The 21,105-nt window shown below is 40.1% G+C and overlaps 1 pseudogene; it reads left to right on the forward strand.

The window, feature by feature from the left end:
• Positions 1–536: 536 nt before the first annotated feature.
• LOC128584315 (citrate synthase, mitochondrial-like) lies at positions 537–20,001 on the forward strand (annotated as a pseudogene).
• Positions 20,002–21,105: the final 1,104 nt, after the last annotated feature.

The raw sequence follows: 21,105 nt of genomic DNA on the forward strand, positions 1-21,105 counted from the left end.
TTTGAGGTTGCTGTGAGCTGTGACGCCACAGCACTCTACTGAGGGTGACATAGTGAGACTCTGTCTCAAAAAGAAAAAAAAAAGACTTTCAGGGGAAAAAAATGTTCTTAGAGCCACAATGGCAATTTCGAGTAATTTAGAAGATCAAGTTCGTATAATTTTTAATCATTAAAAGAGATGTAAGAACAAACAAAAAACCCAACAACAACAAAGTCACCATGGTCAATAGAAACTAACCTTGACTTTGGGAAATGGACCAATGTTAGATAATTTTGAGATTGTATTATTGGAGCCAAGGGTCACCTGTTGGGATGGATAGATGGTTGGGTGGGAGTAGGTTTTTCTTTTCAGAGAATGGATGTTTCCACTATCAGTCACAATGGGAAGTGAATAATCCCCAAGTGGGAAATAAATGGACTGTAGAAGGGGGGATTTCACCTTCTTTCTGGAGTAGGGATCCATTTAGTCCTGGACTTTGAGGTATGAAAAGGTCTAAAGCAGGCTCATGCTGGTGAGCTGTCCCCAGGGTGGCAGTAATGCCAAGCTTCTGTTTTTGTCAAGAATGGCAGCAGGAACAACAGCAGTTCATAGAAGAAAATAACCAGTATATTTTGGTAGGAATTCCAGGTAAGGAACCCTTAGGCCTAAAATGTATTGTATCTGCATTCTAGCCCCAACAAAAAAGTGGGAAGCATTATCAAGACGTCCTCTTTGTACCAAAGCAAAAATTTCTTTTTCCTAGGCTGAAGAAAGGAAAACTGGTTCCATGGTACCAAAGCTTTCCTGGAGGTCAAAGCAGTGAGTTGAGAAGTCCATAGGGGAAGCCTGGGAAAACTCTGTTTTAGAGCATATGTAAGGTGGTTTCAGAGGTAATTGAAAGCACTTTGAGAGAGGTGACTTTCTAGCAGATGGACTGGTAGAAGAGAATACCGTGATATTTTTGGTATGAAATGGAAGAATACTTTCTGCTGTAGTCATAGACTGTGAAGCTGGGAATACACGGGTTACAGAAATAGCTTCTAAATGGTTAGGTAAACTCCATGTCTGGTGAATTGATAGTAGGTTTATTGATGGAAGGTGAAACACATTCCTGACCTTTTGAGTTTGATACTGGAGAAACCAGGCTTCTCTTACACAAACTTTCTTGATACTGCTGCTCATATCTGAATGTGGGATTAGGTGAGTACGGCAACATTAATGGATTTTCGTTTTCATTGAGGTTCTGCAATTCATTTTCTTTGTATTATAGATAGAATTAGTTCTTGAGACTTTCACAAGTGTTGATGTGATGACCTGATTCCTATTTTAGTTTAATGGGACTAACTTAGAATTTCATTAGGGGCCAAACTAACTCTCACTAGTCATATGAGTCTTGCACATTTACCAAGAACTTGTCCTCTGCTCTGTCAAGAGAAGGAAGGGCCTTGTGTACCGACTGAAAGGAAATCACCTGACAATCTCTAATATAATGTGGAGGCTGGGCTCAGGTTATGTGGGCAGTGAACCCAGGCATTATCCAAACATACTGCAGTGAGTTACTAACTTGGATCAGATGCATTTCCCAAGATTTTTTTTTTTAATGTCAAAGATAATTTACTATCTTAAGTACTTTACAATAGCTCAAAAACATACATTACTGAAAGATGAATATCAACTCTTACACAAAGAATAATTTTTAGTATCCTTGGAATATGTTAATAAAATTTTAGGAGTCTAACCACTCTAGTATCTTAAAGTGATAATCTGGGATAAAGAGAGACTGAGACTTAAGGTTTAAATAGAAATTCTTCTATGACCCAAATATTCCTAAACATTTTTTAATCCTCAAGTGTCAGGCTTTCTCCTGTCTTTATGACCATTATGTATAACTGGGTTCAAAAATTCCACTTCAATGACATTTTGTTTCTCCACAATCATAATCATTACTCTCTTCTCAGGAATTTTTGAGCCCTTCTCAAGGAGAAGTTATTTTCTCCACAAGGACAGTGAGACTCCAGAGTCTTTTCTCCCTAATCTGGTTCCTAAGCTATTTGACCAAAGAGTACATCTGCCTAGCCTCAAACTGCCCTCCCTCCTCTTCTGACCTTTCCAGTTAAACCTAACATCGTCTTTTCCAAGAGCATGTGACTCAGGCAGCATAATGTCAAGGATCAGGGCTGAACTATTAAGGACATCTAGCAGCCAAGGGACAGTTCCTCTATTTGGGCTAGCTAGGGTTTTCTGAGAATTCATTTTCTGGCAACCATGCCACTTGTACTGTAACAGAGTTGTAATTTTGAGGAGTAATTCTGAATTACAAAACGGCAAGCTCTAACATGGATGAAATCATTTTCTGGGCATGCTTTTTGGGCATATTATTTTAATTATTCTGACTTGAACAAAACCTTCAAAAAGAAGAATGTTTTTGTTTCTAATCCATTCCATCTTAACTATGTTATGGTTGTAATTCCATCCCGCACCATGACCAGGAAAGCTTAATCAAGCGTAGGGTTATAGAAATGGTGAGTTGTTTCTTATAGCCTTTTATTGTGGTAATTACCAGTTTCTTTCTCCCTCAGGTCCTTGATCTTGGAGATTCAAGAATGAAACCACAGAACATGTGAATAAGTGACAGGACAAAATTGATTTTACAGAGAGTACACAGAGAAAAGGGCAACAAAGCCTCCAGGAGGGAGGGGGAGAAATTCCCAAATGGGAAGATCTGCGTGGGTCTTTTGTCTGTGGGTTCATATACCTGTGTGTGAGCAGGGAGATTTTAGGATTAAAAATCACACTTGGTGAGGAGGTGGCAGACAAAAACATCCCTGGCATGTTGATTAGTGAATGAATGTATTAGCAAACAAATTAGGTCCTCAGGTTCCTGCCTCAGGCAAAGCAGCCTAGTGAATATTTTCCACTCCAGGAGGGGCCCTCCAGATGAAATCCTGATTGTGTTCAGAGAGTGCGGTTTGGAAAAAAAGTCTGTTTGCTTAGGCCTAGAAAATGAGGGTCTGTGTCCAGCCCTGAATTGGGGAACCCTGTATCAATTTTTTTCTCTCTGAGTAAGAAGCTCTAACTGCTGTTAGGGAAAAAGGGTCATTGATTTGCTCCAAACTGCTTACTGCTGATTTTGGACTATGACAAAAAGGGGGGCAGTTAGGGATTCCTTGGAGAAGGATGATGCAAGGGTCCCAGTAAATGGAACTTTGGACTGCTCATGATCCCGAGTTTTTAATCTTATGATAACTAGAAGAACAACAGTTGCAGTGGGACGTAAAACGTAGAGTACATTGGATGCAACAATAAACAATTCTAAAGTAAGAATAATTCCTACACCCATAACTAATCCTTTTAACCAACCTGAATTAGGTAACCAAGAAAACAATGAATTAAAACAGTACATTCCTTTAAATTCTGTAAATCTATGATTATATTTTATAAGTAAACAATTAATGGCTGCTTTGTTTTCTAAGATAGTTTCTAGGACTTGTCTAAGTTCTATGTTTAGAGCATTGACAAGCTTGTGAGTTGGCATTCAAGGCATTTATTATGGCAGAAGCTAGTTGACCTACTTCATCATTTAATTTAGTTACCAAAGTTGGCATCACAAATAAAGACAAGGAAATACATTCAGCCAGGCTGAATAGGTAAGTACCCTGTTTTCCCGAAAATAAGACAGTGTCTTATTTTAAGGGGTGCTCCCAAAGATGCGCTAGGTCTTATTTTCAGGGGACATCTTATCTTTCCTGTAAGTAGGTCTTATTTTCGGGGGAAACAGGGTATTATTTTGACAGTCTTGAGCCTGGAGGGCTTTTCCAGCTGGGATGTTATTCAGGTTCCCAGTTTTAGGCAAAAAAGGTGCTAATTTCCCTAGAGAACAGGGTTCCTTACTGGCATTAGTTGGAACATAAGAGAAACCCGTTGCCCATACAGCAAAAGTCATCCTTTAGGATTTTTAGTCTTATAATATTGGAGCAGGCTATTAGTTAAATCAATAAAGGAGCTGGAGTAATCTGAGAACTTTACATAATTTCCTTCAGGTATTAACTATTTTGAGGCAGATAAAAAACATAGACATTTGATTTATATGGTGTCCTTTTGTAAGACAGAATTAGACATCTTTAGTTAAGTAAGTCCAAACATTTTCATCTCATTGAAAAGAGTATTATATCTTGGCCTTTTCTCCAAGTTCCTAGAGTCAAAAATTGTGAGGAGGAGAGGGATGTGTGCTATAGTCATTTCTTTACCATCTACCGGTCTTGAGTTGATGTCCAGATGTGAAAGAAGGTGTTTTAGGTTCTCTTATGGTATCACTTGGGGGGGATGAGTATGGGTCTGCCACTTTTAACTGTGGCAAGAGGTAAAAAAGTGAGATTTTAAAACTTAAATACAAACAGGTTGAACATATGTTTGTTCTTTTTGTTTGTTCATACCTTTAAGGTTAATAGTTTTTTTTGTTTGTTTGTTTTGTTTTTTTGAGCAGAGCCTCAAGCTGTCACCTTGGGTACAGTGCTGTGACATCACAGCTCACAGCAATCTCCAACTCCTGGGCTCAAGTGATTCTCCTTCCTCTGCCTCCCAAGTAGCTGGGACAACAGGTGCCCGCCACAACGCCCAGCTATTTATTTTTTTATTTTTATTTTTGGTTGCAGCCGCTTTGTTGTTTGGCAGGCCCAGGTTGGATTCAAACCCTCCAGCTCAGGTGTATGTGGCTGGCACCTTAGCTGCTTGAGCCATAAGGGCCAAGCCTTAATATTTATTTTTAATGGGGATCCAGTCCCATATTTACATAAATTGCTGTTTCTGCTTTAACCAGTATATGTGTGTGTGTGTATACACACTTTTTTTTTTTTTTTTGAGACAGAGTCTCACTTTGTTGCCCTCGGTAGAGTGCCATAGCATCATAGCTCACAGCAACCTCAAACTCCTGGGCTCAAGCAATTCTTTTGCCTCAGCCTCCCAAGTAGCTGGGACTACAAGGCACCTACCACAACACCCGGCTATTTTTAGAGACGAGATCTTGCTCTGGCTCAGGCTGGTCTCAAACCTGTGAGCTCAGGCAATCCACCCACCTCAGTCTCCCACAATGCTAGGATTTCAGGCATGAGCCACTGCACCCAGTCTAACCAGTATGTATTTTTAAGAGTGGAGTTATTAAGGCTTTTAGGCATGACTAAAAAGACACAAGAAAATAGCCCATTTCTTTAACTATACAAGTTGAGAGAAAATTTGGTAAACAGTCTTTTAGATACCCCCTTGATAGTTATAGACTTGGATTTAAGAACCCAGGACTTGAGAGAAGCACAGTTAGAAGAAACTTACCTTCTGGTTTTCTATGTAGGGCTCTCAGGCAGTGATTAAGTTTAGAGGCCGAAAGAGTTTCCATTCCCTGAGGCCTTGACTTCTTGGGGATAGGCTGATCTCTGTAAGTTACCTCTGTATGTCAGATGAGGCCTGCCTATCAGGCTGCACCATTGGATTAGAGCTCCTGTTTTTTTCCTTCTCTCCTTTTTTCCTGGTTTAATTATAAACACTTATGTGGCTTTTGTTTAGGAGGCTTTTTCTAGTTAGGGTCAGGACATAGAGCCAATTTTCTAAGTTCCTCCTAATGTCTGGAGCCATTTGAGTAACGAATTTACACTCTAAAATAATTTGGCCTTCTGAGAAATTGCACATAAACTGATAATTTTTAATCTTTAATGCTTTTAAAACTGAAGAATTTTTGTACCTCCCTTGAGTAATAGAGGCAGCTGAGAATAATTCTCAGAGTTCCGTTTAAGAATACTTCTCAAAATTTCACACAGGTGAGCCCGGCATGGTGGCTCGTGGCTGTAATCCTAGCACTATGTGAGGCTGAGGTGGGTGGATTGCCTGAGCTCACAAGTTCGAGACCAGCCTAAGCCAGAGTAAGACCTCATCTCTAAAAATAGCTGGGTGTCAAGTGCCCATTGATCCACAATGGATTAATAAATTGTGGTATATGTACACCATGGAATATTATGCAGCCTTAAAGAAAGATGGAGACTTTACCTCTTTCATGTTTATATGGAAGGAGCTGGAACATATTCTTCTTAGTAAAGTATCCCAAGAATGGAAGAAAAGGTATCCAATGTACTCAGCCCTACTATGAAACTAATTTATGGCTTTCACAGGAAAGCTATAATCCAGTTACAACCTAAGAATAGGGGGAAGGGGGAATGGGAGGGGAGGGAGGGGGGAGGTGGGCAGAGGGAGGGGGATTGGTGGGATTACATCTGCGGTGCATCTTACTAGGGTATATGTGAAACTTAGTAAATGTGGAATGTAAATGTCTTAGCACAGTAACTAAGAAAATGCCAGGAAGGCTATGTTAACCAGTGTGATGAAAATGTGTCAACAGTCTATGAAACTAGTGTATGGTGTCCCATGATCACATTAATGTACACAGCTATGATTTAATAAAAAAAAAAAAAAAAAAGCTGGGCATTGTAGCGGGTGCCTGTAGTCCCAGCTACTTGGGAGGCTGAGGCAAGAGAATCTCTTGAGCCCAAGAGTTTGAGGTTGCTGTGAGCTAATGACACCATGGTACTCTACGGAGGGTGACAAAGTGAGAATATGTCTCCAAAAAAAAAAAATTCACATAGGCTTTTCAAAGGTACCCTCCTCTCTGTGGGGTACCTGGTCCTTTTCAAAGGCCATCTTGTAGCCTTTCTTAAGGCTTTTTTCCTTTTGAAAGAGCTAAGGAAATTTCATTACCAAATATGACTACTCGGTAGCAAGGCTTTGTATACACAAGCAAAGAGGCTTAGGACCCAGGAGACATGGGCCAACAGTAAAAGAGCTGGGAGTTCACACTTAGAGGAATTTTTCCAGAAGGCTTCCCAGTGCTATGGGGTCACAACCACTGCTGGGGATCCCAGGACCTCTGGGTACTGCTTCTGTTCACTCTTTGGCTCTCAACCAGGGAAAGATAGTGGAAACAGAATGGGTTCAAAGCCTTCCAACATTCCTTTGGGCTCCTTTGCTCTGCTCCCTTCATAGAGAGAGCTGTGACCTTCTCAGGAACTGCATTCCCTGTTGGAACTGAGAGGGATTTGAAGGTTCTTCCTACAGTAGCCTGTCACCTGTGACTTGAAGTTTGGCAGCTGTGCTAAGTGCTTTAGGGGCTGATGGGTGCCCAAATTTTCAATCTCCATTATCATGATTATAGAAAAAAACAGGATAGAGTCAAGCAGTGGTCCCATTACTTACCACAGGTGGGGTGGGGGGGAGAAATCTCAAATCCTGGATGTGCCCCCAAATATGTTACCAGTATTTTTCTACAACGTGTCCTTGGTCTTAGAGATTCAAGAATGAAACCACAGATCAAGACAAAGTTCATTTTATGGAGAAGTACATAGAGAGAAGGGCAACAAAGCCTCTAGCAGTGGAGGTGGGGAAATTTCCAAATGGGAAGACCTGCGTGGGTCTTTTGTCTCAGGGTTCATATACCTGCATGTAAGCAGGGAGATTTTAGGAGTAAAAAATCACACTTGGTGAGGAGTTAGCAGACAAAAACATCCCTGATATGTTCATTAGTGAATGAATGTATTAGCAAACAAATTAGGTCCTCTTAGTTCCTGCCTCAGGTAAAGCAGCAGAATGTATGCTTTCCACTCCAACATGGGCCATCCAGATGAAATCCTGCTTGTATTCAGAGAGTGCATTTTGGAAAAAAAGTCTGTTTGCTCAGGCCTACAAAATAGGGATCTCTGTTCATCCCCAAATGGAAGAACCCTGTATCAGTGGCACTATAGGATAGATATATGTATGTATCATTCAAGGATTCACTGCATCTTCAACATCAATGTTATGAAAGGCAATATCTATAGGAATATTCTGAAAACTGAACATAAGGGATGAACATTTTAATGTCCAGTCTATTTCTACAATAAGCAAATTAATCTTTTTGTTGTTGTTGTTGTTGTTGGGGATTCACTGAGAGTACAAGAAACCAGGTTACACCAATTGCATTTGTTAGGTAAAGTCCCTCTTACAATTGTGCCTTGCCCCCAAAGGTGTGTCACACACCAAGACCCCACCCCCTCCTTCCTTCCTTCTCTCTGCTCTTTCTTTTTCCCACCCTCTCCCTCCTTCTCTCTTTCTCCTCTCTTTCCTTCCCCCGTCCCCACCGTGTCATTAATTGTCCTCATATCAAAATTGAATACATAGGATTCATGCTTCTCCATTCTGCGATGCTTTACTAAGAATAATGTCTTCCACTTCCATCCAGGTTAATACAAAGGATGTAAAGTCTCCATTTCTTTTAATGGCTGAATAGTATTCCATGGTATATATACACCACAGCTTGTTAATCCAATCCTGGGTTGGGAGGCATTTAGGCTGTTTTCCACATGTAAATTGAGCTGCCATAAACAGTCTAGTGCAAGTGTCCTTATGATAAAAGGATTTTTTTCCTTCTGGGTAAATGCCCAGTAATGGGATTGCAGGATCAAATGGGAGGTCTAGCTTGAGTTCTTTGAGGGTTCTCCATACTTCCTTCCAAAAAGGTTGTATTAGTTTGCAGTCCCACCAACAGTGTAAAAGTGTTCCTTTCTCTCCACAGCTGAGCTAGCATCTGCAGTTTTGAGATTTTGTGATGTGGGCCATTCTTGGTGGGGTTATGATAGCTCACGGTGGTTTTGATTTGCATTTCTCTAATAATTAGGAATGATAAGCATTTTTTTCATAAGTTTGCTAGCCATTTGTCTGTCTTTTTGAGAGAAGGTTCTATTCATCTCTCTTCCCCATTGATATATGGGGTTGTTGGCTTTTTTCATGTGGATTAATTTGAGTTCTCTATAGATCCTAGTTATCAAGTTTTTGTCTGATTCAAAATATGCAAATATCCTTTCCCATTGTGTAGGTTGTCTCTTTGCTTTGGTTGTTGTCTCCTTAGCTGTACAGAAGCTTTTCAGTTTAATGAAGTCCCATTTGTTTATTTTTGTTGTTGTTGCAATTGCCATGGCAGTCTTCTTCATGAAGTCTTTCCCAAGGCCAATATCTTCCAGTATTTTTCTTATGCTTTCTTTGAGGATTTTTATTGTTTCATGCCTTAAATTTAAATCCTTTATCCATCCTGAATCAATTTTTGTGAGTAGAGAAAGATGCAGGTCCAGTTTCAGTCTTTTACATGTGGATACCCAGTTTTCCCAGTACCATTTATTGAATAGGGAGTCTTTCCCCCAGTGTATGTTCTTGTTTGGTTTATCAAAGATTAGGTGGTTGTAAGATATTAGTTTCATTTCCTGGTTTTCTATTTGATTCTAAATGTCTATGTCTCTATTTTTGTGCCAGTACCTTGCTGTCTTGACCACTATGGCCTTGTAGTACAGCCTAAAATCTGGTATGTTGATGCCCCCAGCTTTGTTTTTCTTACTAAGAACTGCCTTAGCTACATGGGTTTTGTTCTGGTTCCATACAAAATGCAGAATCATTTTTTCCAAGTCTTGAAAGTATGATGTTGGTATTTTAATAGGGATGACATTGAATAGGTAGATTGCTTTGGGAAGTATAGACATTTTAATAATGTTGATTCTTCCCAGCCATGAGCACGGTATGTACTTTCATTTGTTAATATCCTCTGCTATTTCCTTTCTTAGGGTTTCATAATTTTCTTTATAGAGGTCCTTCACATCTTTTGTTAGGTATATTTCTAGGTATTTCATTTTCTTTGAAGCTATGGTGAAGGGAGTTGTGTCCTTAATTAGCCTCTCATCTTGGCTGTTATTGGCGTGTACAAAGGTTACTGACTTGTGGACATTGATTTTATATCCTGAGACATTAAAAATGTCTGTATTTTTTGATGACTTCCAGGAGTCTTGTGGTTGAGTCTTTGGAGTTCTCTAAATATACGATCATATCATCAGCAAAGAGGGAGAGTTTGACCTCCTCTGCTCCCATTTGGATGCCCTTTATTTCCTTGTCTTGCTTAATTGTATTGACTAGAACTTCTAGCACTATGTTGAATAGTAATGACGACAGAGAGCAATCTTGTTTGGTTCTAGTTCTAAGTGGAAAAGCTTTCAGTTTTACTCCATTCAGTAAGATATTAGCTGTGGGTTTGTCATGGATAGCTTTGATCAGTTTAAGAAATGTGCCACATATGGCTGTACGCTTCAGTGTTCTAATTAGAAAAGGATGCTAGATTTTATCAAATGTTTTTTCTGCATCTATTGAGAGGATCATATGGTCTTTTTTTTTTTTTTGCTTCTGTTGATATGGTGAATGAGGTTTATGGATTTGCGTATGTTAAACCAGCCTTGCATTCCTGGGATGAAACCTACTTGATCATGAAGTATGACTTTTTTGATGATAAACTGTAATCTATTGGCTAGGATTTTGTTGAGAATTTTTGCATCTATATTCATGAGTGAAATAGGTCTGATGTTCTCCTTTTTAGTTGGGTCTTTTCCTGGTTTTGGTATCAGGGTGATGTTTGCTTCATAGAACGTGTTAGAGAAGATTCCTTTCTCCTCAATTTTTGGGAATAATTTCTGTAGTATGGGAATAAGATCTTCTGTGAAGGTTTGATAGAATTCTGGTGTGAAACCATCCGGACCAGGGCATTTTTTTGTTGGGAGACTTTTTGTTGTTTCTTTGATGTCAGTGCTTGAAATTGGTCTGTTCAGGCAATCTATATCTTCCTGGCTAAGTCTAGGGAGAGGGTATGATTCCAAATATTGATCCATTTCTTTCACATCGTCAAATTTCTGGGCATAGAGTCTCTTGTAATATTCAGAGATATCTCTTATATCATTGTGGCATCAGTTGTTATTTCCCCCTTTATCATTTCTGATTGAGGTTACTAGTGATTTTACTTTCCTATTTCTAGTTATTCTGGCCAAAGTTTTATCTATTTTATTTATTTTTTCAAAAAACCTTGTTTCATTAATTTTCTGAATGATTCTTTTGTTTTCAATTTCATTGATCTCCGATTTAATTTTGGAGATTTCTTTTCTTCTACTGGGTTTCGGCTTAGGTTGTTCTTCTTATTCCAATTCCATAAGATGGCTTGTGAGTTTGTTGATGTGCTCTCTTTCTGTTTTTTGAATGTAGGCATCTAAAGTGATAAATTTTCCTCTCAAAACTGCTTTTGCAATATCCCACAGGTTTTGGCAGCTTGTGTATTCATTGTTTTTGTGCTTAAGGAAGTTAATGATTTCTTCTTTTATTTCTTCCTGCACCCAACTGTCATTCAGCATAAGGTTGTTTAATATCCACGCCTTTGTGTAGGGTTCAATGTTTTTGTTGGAGTTGAGTTCCACCTTTAGTGCACTGTGGTCTGAGAAGATACAAGGTAAAATTTCAATTCTTTTGATTCTGTTGAGGTTCGTTTTGTGTCCTAGGATATGATTGATTTTGGAGAATGTTCCATGGGGTGATGATAAGATTGTATATTCTTTATCTTTGGGATGGAGTGTTCTATATATGTCTGTTCTAGGGTCTTGTTTAAGTCCTTTATATCTTTGTTTAATTTCTGTTTAGAGGATCTGTCCAGCTCTGTGAGAGGAGTGTTAAAGTCCCCCATTATTATGGTGTTATAGGATATCACATTGCTCAGACTATGTAAGGTCTGTTTCAAGAACCTGGGAGCATTTAATTTGGACACATAAATGTTTATAATTGAAATGTCTTATTGTATTTTTCCCTTGACCAATATGAAGTGACCATCTTTGTCTTTTTTGACTTTAGTTGCTTTAATGCACATGTATCTGAAAATAAGATTGCAATCCCTCTTTTTTTTTGAATTCTGTTTGCCTGAAAATTTGTCTTCTAACCCTTAACTCTGAGTTTTAATTTGTCTTTTGAGGCTCGGTGTTTTTCCTGCAGAGAGCAAATGTATGGCTTGTGTTTTTTAAATCCAATCAACTAATCTATGCCTCTTCAGTGGGGAATTCAAGCCATTAACATTTATTGAGATAATTGATAAGTGTGGTAATGTTCTATTAATCTTATTTTGTGAAAGTCCATTGTTTAGTTTTGTCTTTTGCATCATTGTGGAAGCTATGTTCTGTCCTTTAATTTCTTGGTGCTTACTTTGCTGGTGGTCCATTGTGATGGTCAGTGTGTAGAACAGGTTGAAGTATTTCCTGTAGAGCTAGTCTTGTTGTGGCAAATTGCCTCAATGTTTGCATATCAGTAAAAGATTTAATTTCTCTGTCAATTTTAAAGCTTGCCTTAGCGAGATATAGAATTCTAGGCTGGAAATTGTTCTGTTTAAGTAGATTAAAGGTAGATGACCATTGTCTTCTTGCTTGAAAAGTTTCATTAGAGAAGTCTGTGGTCACCCTGATGGATTTTCCCCTGTAGGTCAATTGGCACTTACTCCTGGCAGCTTGTAAAATCTTTTCTTTTGTCTTGACTTTGGACAGGTTCATCACAATGTGTCTTGGAGAGGCTCTATTTGAGTTGAGGTGACCTGGGGTCGGATATTCCTCTGAAAGGAGTGTGTCAGAATCTTTGGTGATATTTGGGAAATTTTCATTTATAATATTCTCTAGAATGGCTTCTATTCCTCTGGAGCATTCTTCCCCTTCCGGGATTCCTATAACTCGTATATTGAAAAGCTTCATAAAGTCCCATAATTCTGTTGGTGAATGTTCTGCTTTCTCTCTCTTCTTTTCTGCCTCTTTAACTATCTGATTTATCTTAAGAGCTTTGTCCTCTACCTCTGAGATTCTTTCTTCTGCATCATCTAACCTGTTGTTGATACTTTCTATTGCATCTTCAAGTTCCCTAATTGACTCCTTCAGTTCCTTCAGCTCTGCTATAGCCTTTCTATATTCTTCATGTTGTTCATCTCTTATTTGATTCTGTTTTTGGATTTCCTTTGGTTATTTTCCACTTTCTCAGCAATTTCCTTCATATTTTTTGGTGATTTTTTAATTTCTCAGCAATTTCCTCCATTGTTTTCATCATCTGTATTTTAAATTCCCTTTCTGTCATTTCTATCATTTCTTTATAGGTGGAATCCTCTGCAGTAGCTACCTCACGGTCCCCTGGGAGTGAGGGGTTGCTCTGGACTGGTTTTCACATGTTGCCAGGATTTTTCTGCTGATTCTTCCTCATGAGTGTTTTATCTGTTTCCTTGCCCTAATTTTTCTTTCACTTCCTCTTGCTCTTTTATTTACTGTGCCTTTGGCCTAAGGTTTTGATGAGTTCTTTTGGTGCAGGACCAGAAGGATGAGAAGATTGAAGAGCAAGAAGGGAAAAAAGATTTAAAAAAGGAAAGAAATAAAAAAGAGAAAGGAGGGGGGTGAGTAAAAGGGAATATTGAAGAGAAGTGCAGAAAGAGGGAGACAGGAGTAATATAGGTGTATAGTAGGGTACTCTGACCCAACCATAAAAACCCCCAACCTCTGGGGGTGCTGGGTTGGGTGTTTCCCTTGAGGTCAGCAGCTCTTTGCCAGCCAGTTCAGATATAGTACCCCACCTCCACCAAGTAGAGAGGAAAGACAAAAATACTATAAATCAAACCAAACCAACCAAATAAAAAACCTTACACTGTAAAATTGGGGGGGAAACTAAATAATAGGGGCAGAAACACTAGGAAAAATGAAGTTCTAATTGTTAAAGAAGGCAACAATGGAAAATTGTATTTAAACTAGAAAAATGAAGAAAGAAAAGAAAGAAAAAGAAAAAAGAGTAAAAGAAAAATCTAGAGGGAAAATATTGAAATAAAATAAACAAACAAACAAAAATAAAAACAAAGTAGTATATATATCTTGTTGAATATTGTCTGGGAAATGGGTGATCTTCTGGAGTATGAGATGTTAATCGCAATGCTGATACACCTTTACAAGATGGAGACTGGAGGCCTCTGCTGATTTCTTAAATCCTGCAGGGATGAGACCCTAAATCTGTCCTCAACCCTCTTAAAAGACACTTAAAACTGTTAACCTTGGCTAAGCAGAAGCTTTCCCAGGAAAGACTTGTCACTGGGATCTCTCCTGAAGTGGCTGCCAATTTATCCAGTGCCCTAAAACCTGTCTCACTCTATTCCCCTGAGGGCCAAGGCTGTTATCTGCCAAACACTGAAATCTCCACATCTCAGTCCCTGCTGAGATGGGTGCTCAGTTACTAGATTACTGGCCCAAGGTCTCCCACCCCATCCTTGTGCTGCAACCCTGAGGACAGGGTCTGCAGGGGAAGTTCTCCCACAATGGCCATGTGGGTGGCCCACAGATGAACAATATTAGCTCCCTTCTGGCTCAGCGGCTCAGTCTGGGGCCCCAGACAATGCTTAAAGTCATCCACACTCTCGCCCAGGTTCTCCCAAGGTAGTACAACCAAGTGCCCAAATCCCCCTGTTGTAATCTCACGGTTGCTGTAGTTACAGCTGTGGGCAGCCTCTGACCTAATGAACACAGGCTCCCACCTGCCAGTTCTCCACTGCTTTTGCCCTCCTCGTGTGGTCCAGAAGTCTCTCGCTGTCTTACTGTGTCCCCAAAGGGATATTTCTAGGCAGATCCCACCAGCCAGAGATGCCTGGAGTCTTCTCTCCCCAATCTCACTGGCCTAGTTGCAAAGAAGCTGTTACTCGGCCACCATCTTGCTCCTCCCCCTAGATTAATCTTTGTACCAATTTACCCGTAACAGAGTAGCTGTGTCTGGGAAAATAGGCAGATGTCTTTCTATATGATAATTAAATAGCAATTAATTTGCTAAAATTAGTCAAACATTCAAAGTATGATTCCTATGTCCATAGGAAGAAAGGGACCCAACCAGTGCCCTCAGGTTCTGCCAACCTTAGACTGTTTTTCAGGTTTTCCTCAGAACAAACCTCATCAGAATTGGCTTCTTCATTTAAAGCAATTCTCTTCATTGTGATGGAGTTTACTTCTAGTAGGAACATGGGCAATAGATCTGTGCTGATTCAAAGATCTCAGAGAAATAACATGGAAACATTTTAACTGGACTTTGAAACTGATTTGAGATTTTTTACCCTGGTATTTTATGGAGGTTGTAGTTGCTATTGTTGTTCAGAGTGTACTTTGATTCTATCTTTCCAGGAGCAAGAGTCAGTCAGATAAAATGCTTTTCTTGCCAACTATATGCCCTTTGATTCCTCAGAAAAATTTCAGGTTCAGATGGCTAGATTTCCCTTACTAAGAGAAGTTCATTTCATTAATGCTGTGGGTTTTCTACTTAAAAAATAAATACAGGAAAATAGTTTAGCAGTTCCTTAAAAGGTTAAACATAAAATTACCATATGGCTCAGCAATTTCACTCTATATACCCAAAAGAATTGAAAATAGGTATTCAAATAAATACTAGTACATTAATGTTCATAGCAGCAGTATTCACAATAGTCAAAAGGCAGAAAGAGCTCAGATGTCCATCAAAGGATGAAGAGATAAACAAATTGTGGTATATGCATACAATAGAATATAACCCAGAAAAAAAAATGAGCGCTACAATTGAATGAACCTTGAAGATACTATACTAAGTGGAAAGAAGCCACATACAAAAAGTCACACATTAGATGATTCCATTTATATGAAATATCCAGAATAGGACTTGACACCCATAGCTGAGTGGTTAGGGCACTAGCCACATACACTGGGGCTGGTGGGTTTAACCGGCTTGGGCCTGCTAAACAACAACAGCCGCAACAAAAAAATAGGCAGGCATTGTGGTGGACACTTGTAGTTCCAGCTACTTGGGAAGCTGAGGCAAGAGAATTGCCTAAGCCCAACAGTTTGAGGTTGCTGTGAGCTGTGACACCATGGCACTCTACCAAGGGTGACATAGTGAAACTGTCTAAAAAAAAAAAAAAGAAATATCCAGAGTAGACAAATTCATAGAGACAGAAAGCAGACAGATGGTTGCTAGGGCTTTGTGGTATGTGGGTATGGGCTTTCTCTATGGATGATAAAAATATTTTGGAATTTGATATTGATAGTGGTTGCACAACATTGTGAATATACTAAATCCCACTGAATTGTTCATTTAAAATGGTTAATTTTACATTATATGAATTTCACCTCAATAAAATACTTTGAAAATAAGTGTAAAAGAAAATTTAATTCAATTCTCTGCATTAAGGACTATGTAACTCAGAATACTTTTTAGTCCTAGGCAATAGGACTCTAAGCCCTAGGTAGAGAAACAACTAAAGTTTGCACCAGTTCCTGAAAATGAGAAAACACTTTAGCTACCAGGAACAAGCTAGATTCATAAAGAGAAGCCTGACAGTTCATGAAGGAGAAAAAAGATTCCCGGTCCTCATATTTGTTGACAGCTATTTTAAAATAGAAGAGCCATTCATTTCTCTGACAGCTACAGACTTCAGGATTAAATTTTTTCATGCCTCACAAAAATGTAGTTTCAGTAGAAAATTGATATACTGGGTTTTATTAAATGAAATCTTACAACTAGTAATCTGCAGAAGAAAAACGACCTATTTGGGCCAAGTATGGTGGCTCATGCCTATAATCCAAGCACTCTGGGAGGCTGAAGTGAGTGGATAACCTGAGCTCAGGAGTTTGAGACCAGCCTGAGCAAGAGTGAGGCCCTGTCTCTACCAAAAATAGAACAACTAGCTGGGCACTGTGGTTGGCATCTGTACTCCCAGCTACTTGGGAGGCTGAGACAAGAGGATCACTTGAGCCCAAGAGTTTGAGATTGCTGTGAGCTATGGCGCCACAGCACTCAATCCCATAGCAACTGAGTGAGACTCTGTCTCAAAAAAAAAAAAAAAAAAAAAACGAAGAGAACAATGACTTATTTCTCCTCAGACATTCCATGCATTTAAATTCTTAATACAAAAGATAAGGCCAAGAAATCTTTAGTTTTTGAGGTCAGGAGGTGTCAGGATTACCATTCACCATAAAACCAGAGGGGCAAGAACAATAATTCAGGCTTTGGGAAATAGACCTAGTGAGAACTGGGGGTGGGGGTGGGGGTTGGGAAGAAAAGCAAAGAAAGACAATAGTAGAGGAATTTAGTATGTTAGGGATGTCACAAGAGATAGTGATCATCTGTCCTCTCTTCCCAGAGGAAAGAGGAAATGAGCCTAACTGCACAGTGGGTTTCTATTCTGCATTATTATGTTCTTGTTGCAAGAATTTAGAGCCTAAAATAAGACACCAAAGGAGGTACAACGTTTCTTCAGGAGACATTTAAGACTCAGGCGAGAAAGCTTTTCTCTGGGAAGTGGTCTTGAACTCTGAAGGGATAATCCAGTTGTCTTACTCTGAGATAGCTGTAACAGATCAGGACAGAGAAGAGCAGAGAGGCAAACTCCCTTCCTAGCATCTTAATAGACCTCTCTGCTTGTATCTAATGTAATGAATTCTTTCATGACTACTACTCTTGTCCTGTTTTCAGGTTCAGATGGCTACTGGGATAAGGATCGAAGTCATTATCCTTTATCTCTCCAGCAATTGAAGCTAGTTACAATAAGCTCATCCTTATCCCAAATAAGTTTTCCATTGTGTGGGAAAAAGAACCTTAGTTCTTAAATTTTTTCTCATGATTCCACTTGATCATCTCTATGGCATTCTTTTCACTCCTTTATAGCTCTTTATTGTCCTCGGAAATCATCTATATGTTTGGGCAGCCTAACTTAAGAAAAGACATGTGGGTACTATTTGAATAAATATGCAAAAATAACAGAATATGTGAGTTATCCACCCATTTGGTTTCAAGGATAGTTGTTATTAATCTATTGGTTATAGAAAAACCCTTGTTTGGGAGACATTGGGGCCACATGTGGCCTTCTGGATCTTGGAGTGTGGCCTTTTTACTGAATCTACATTTTACAGAACAGATCTGTAATTTAATAAAGGGGTCTGTTCTGTGAAGTTTGGATTCAGGCAAGAGGCTGCACTTGGGGATCTGTAGGGTCACATGTGGCATTGGGGCCAAAGGTTTCCCGCCCCTGGTTGGGGTGTGTAGTGTGGTGCTGAGGGGAGGGCAGGAAGGAGAGACTATTGATGCACTGCCCCAACTGGGCTTTATTATTAAATAAAAACCAGCCATGGAGCCAAGAATTACTCAAATCAAACAATAAGAACTTGTCTGCCTATGTGGAACTCTCATTCTATTTTATAAGGCCAAAGGGTTGAGTGAGGCAAAGCAACACCAAATGGCTTACTCCACCACACACAGCCAATCAGTAGCAGAAGTGAAGTTGGAATTTTAGAGCACTTTATTGCCAATCTAGTTCCCCATCTCCTGATCTAAGATGCCTACATTTTTTTTTTTTTTTTGAGTCAGAGTCTCACTATGATACCCTCTGTAGAATGCCATGGCGTCACAGCTCACAGCAACCTCAAACTCTTGGGCTTAAGCAATTCTTTAGCCTCAGCCTCTCAAGTACCTGGGACTACAGGTGCCTGTCACAGTGCCTGGCTATTTTTTTTTTGTTGTTGTTGTTGTCACTGTCATTTAGCAGGCCTGGGCTGGGTTCGAACCCGCCAGCCCTGACGTATGTAGCTGGTGCCCTAAGCACTGAGCTACAGGCACTGAGCCAAAGCTGCCTACATTTGGAAGCCCTGTTAATATAAATAAACATACTGTGAGCTGTCTCCTTTCAACCTTCCCCACCCATTGGTGTTACAGTTCCCATTCCTGTGGCATCTCTCTTCCCTCCTCCCTTCCCCACCAGATCCTGAAGTTGGCCTGCCACGGCTTTACTCACTATGGCTTCCTGGGTCTTGGGAGTGAAGAATGCGTCCTGTCTTGTTCTTGCTGCCTAGCAGGCCAGTGCTTCCTCCATGAAGTTGAAAGACATATTGGCTGACCTGATACCTAAGGAGAAGGCCAGAATTAAGACCTTCAGACAGCAACATGGCAAGATGGTGGTAGACCAAATCACTGTGGATATAATGTGTCACCATAAAAGGCATGAAGGGATCAGTACATGAAACATCATATACTTGATCTTGATGAAGGCATCCATTTCTAAGGTCATAGTATCCTTGGATGCCAGAAATTGTTGCCTACGCTAAGGGTGGGTAAGAACCCCTATCCAAGGGCTTATTTTGGCTGCTGGTAACTGGAAGAATCCCAAAGGAGAAACAGGTAGATTGGTTCTCAAAGGAGTGGGCAAAGAGGACAGCTCTGCTTCTCATTTGGTCACTATGCTTGGACGATTTTTCTATGTATCTACACCTCATGTCTCCATGAACAGCCATTATAGTACTCGATGGTGAAAGTAACTTTGCTGAAACACATGCAGAGGGTATCAACCAAGCAAGTACTGGGAATTGATTTACGAAGACTGAATGCATCTGATTGCAAAGCTACTTTGTGTTGCAGCAAAGATCCTACCAGAATCCACCAGGAAGGTAGCAGTAATGGGGCCATTGACACTAAGTTGGACTGAGTTTCACAAACATGTTAGGCTATACTCAGTTCACTGAGCTCATGCACATGTACCTCACGATCCACAGTGACCAAGAAGGTGGCAATGTTAGTACCCATACCAGCCACTTGGTGGGCAATGCCCTTTCAGACCCTTACCTGTACTTTGCAGCATTCATGAATGGGCTAGTGAGGCCTATTCATGGACCTGCAAGTGAGGAAGTACTTGTCTGGCTAATGCAACTGCAGAGAAAAGTCGGCAAAGATGTGTTGTGGCAAGACTTCATCTGGAATACAGTTGACTCAGGGCAGATTGTCTCAGGCTATGGCTGTGCAGTACTAAGGAAGACTGACCCACAATATACCTGTCAGTGACAGTTTGCTTTGAAACACCTGCCTACTGACCCCCTGTTTAAGCTTATTGCTCAACTGTACAAGATGTACCCAATATCCCCCTAAAATGGGTCAATGCTCACAGTTGGGTGCTCCTCCAATACTATGGCATGACAGACATGAATTACTACATGGTTCTGTTTGGGGTGCCACAGGCACTGGATATCATGGAGCTAAGCCCTTGGCTTCTCTCTAGAAAGACCCAAGTTCACAAGCACAGATGATCTGATAAAGTTTGTGGATCCAAATCAGAGTAAAACTGAAAGCCAAAAAATAAGGAAGCTTAAAATAAGTTAAACTCTTTTATACTCTTGTTTTCCTTCTGGGGGCTTTTCAATGCTTAATATAAAATTGTGTCTTAGTCACAGATAATACATTTGAGGTCTTCCCTAACCAGCTCCCTTCCCCAGCCCGTCAACTGAAAAGTGACCAGGACTAATGCATGTGGTATGGGCTAGGTTTGGGCCATCCCCCCACTTATTACTAGAGTGAGAATCTTCAGTCATGTAGAAGCCTTTGCTTCTACTCTGCTCAGCCCTTAACAGGCCAGAAACTCAGTACTCTGCCCTGTTTTAATAGGAATATGTTGGATTGTCAGCTGTACCAAGCCCCTTGGCCCTCTCCCACGCACAAAACACCTCCTAGCAAGACCAACTGGTTACCTGGACATGCCTTGGCCATTTTTTTATGCTATCAGGTCACCAGAAAGACATAGAATTTTTTGTGACTGGCACCCAGTGTTTGATTTGATTTTTTAAAAAATTATCCCATTAAAATTAAGGTCTGAGAGTACACTGCTTCTCACAACTTTAATACTTACCTCCTTTTATACTTTCTACATCGACTGTGCCTCAATCTATGGATGCTCTGAACTTTCAAGTCCCTACTTCACCACGTCTATCTGAACTGTGGTCTTTCCCAGCTATTGGGTTTTTATCAGTGCCTAATGTGAATTATGTTTTTTATTTCCAAAGATTACAGTCACTACCTCTGACCTTCCCTCCACCCCTTTTAATATGCTGCAGGGCATAGATCGGGAACTCAGGAATGATCAGTATGAAAGTTTCATGGTCTGGTTCTAGAGATACTAGCACCTCTTTTTGAACTGGGAAATGATTAAAGATTGGACATGGTCTCCTTTGAGTTCAGGTCCTGGGGCTGAAGGCATTGGGTGTGACACACCTCTTGGGGATGAAACACAATTTTAAGAGAGACTTTATCTAACAAATGCAATCAGTGTAACCTAGTTCTTTGTACCCTCAATGAATCCCCAACAATTAAAAAAAAAAATAGGTGGCACCTGTAGCTCAGTGGGTAGGGCGCCAGTGGCCACATACACTCAAGCTGGTGGGTTTGTTTTCGCTGGCCTAGGCCAGCTAAACAAAGAATGACAATTGCAAC

Source organism: Nycticebus coucang, chromosome 4, assembly GCF_027406575.1.
Source record: "Nycticebus coucang isolate mNycCou1 chromosome 4, mNycCou1.pri, whole genome shotgun sequence".
Classification (NCBI taxonomy): Eukaryota; Metazoa; Chordata; class Mammalia; order Primates; family Lorisidae; genus Nycticebus; species Nycticebus coucang.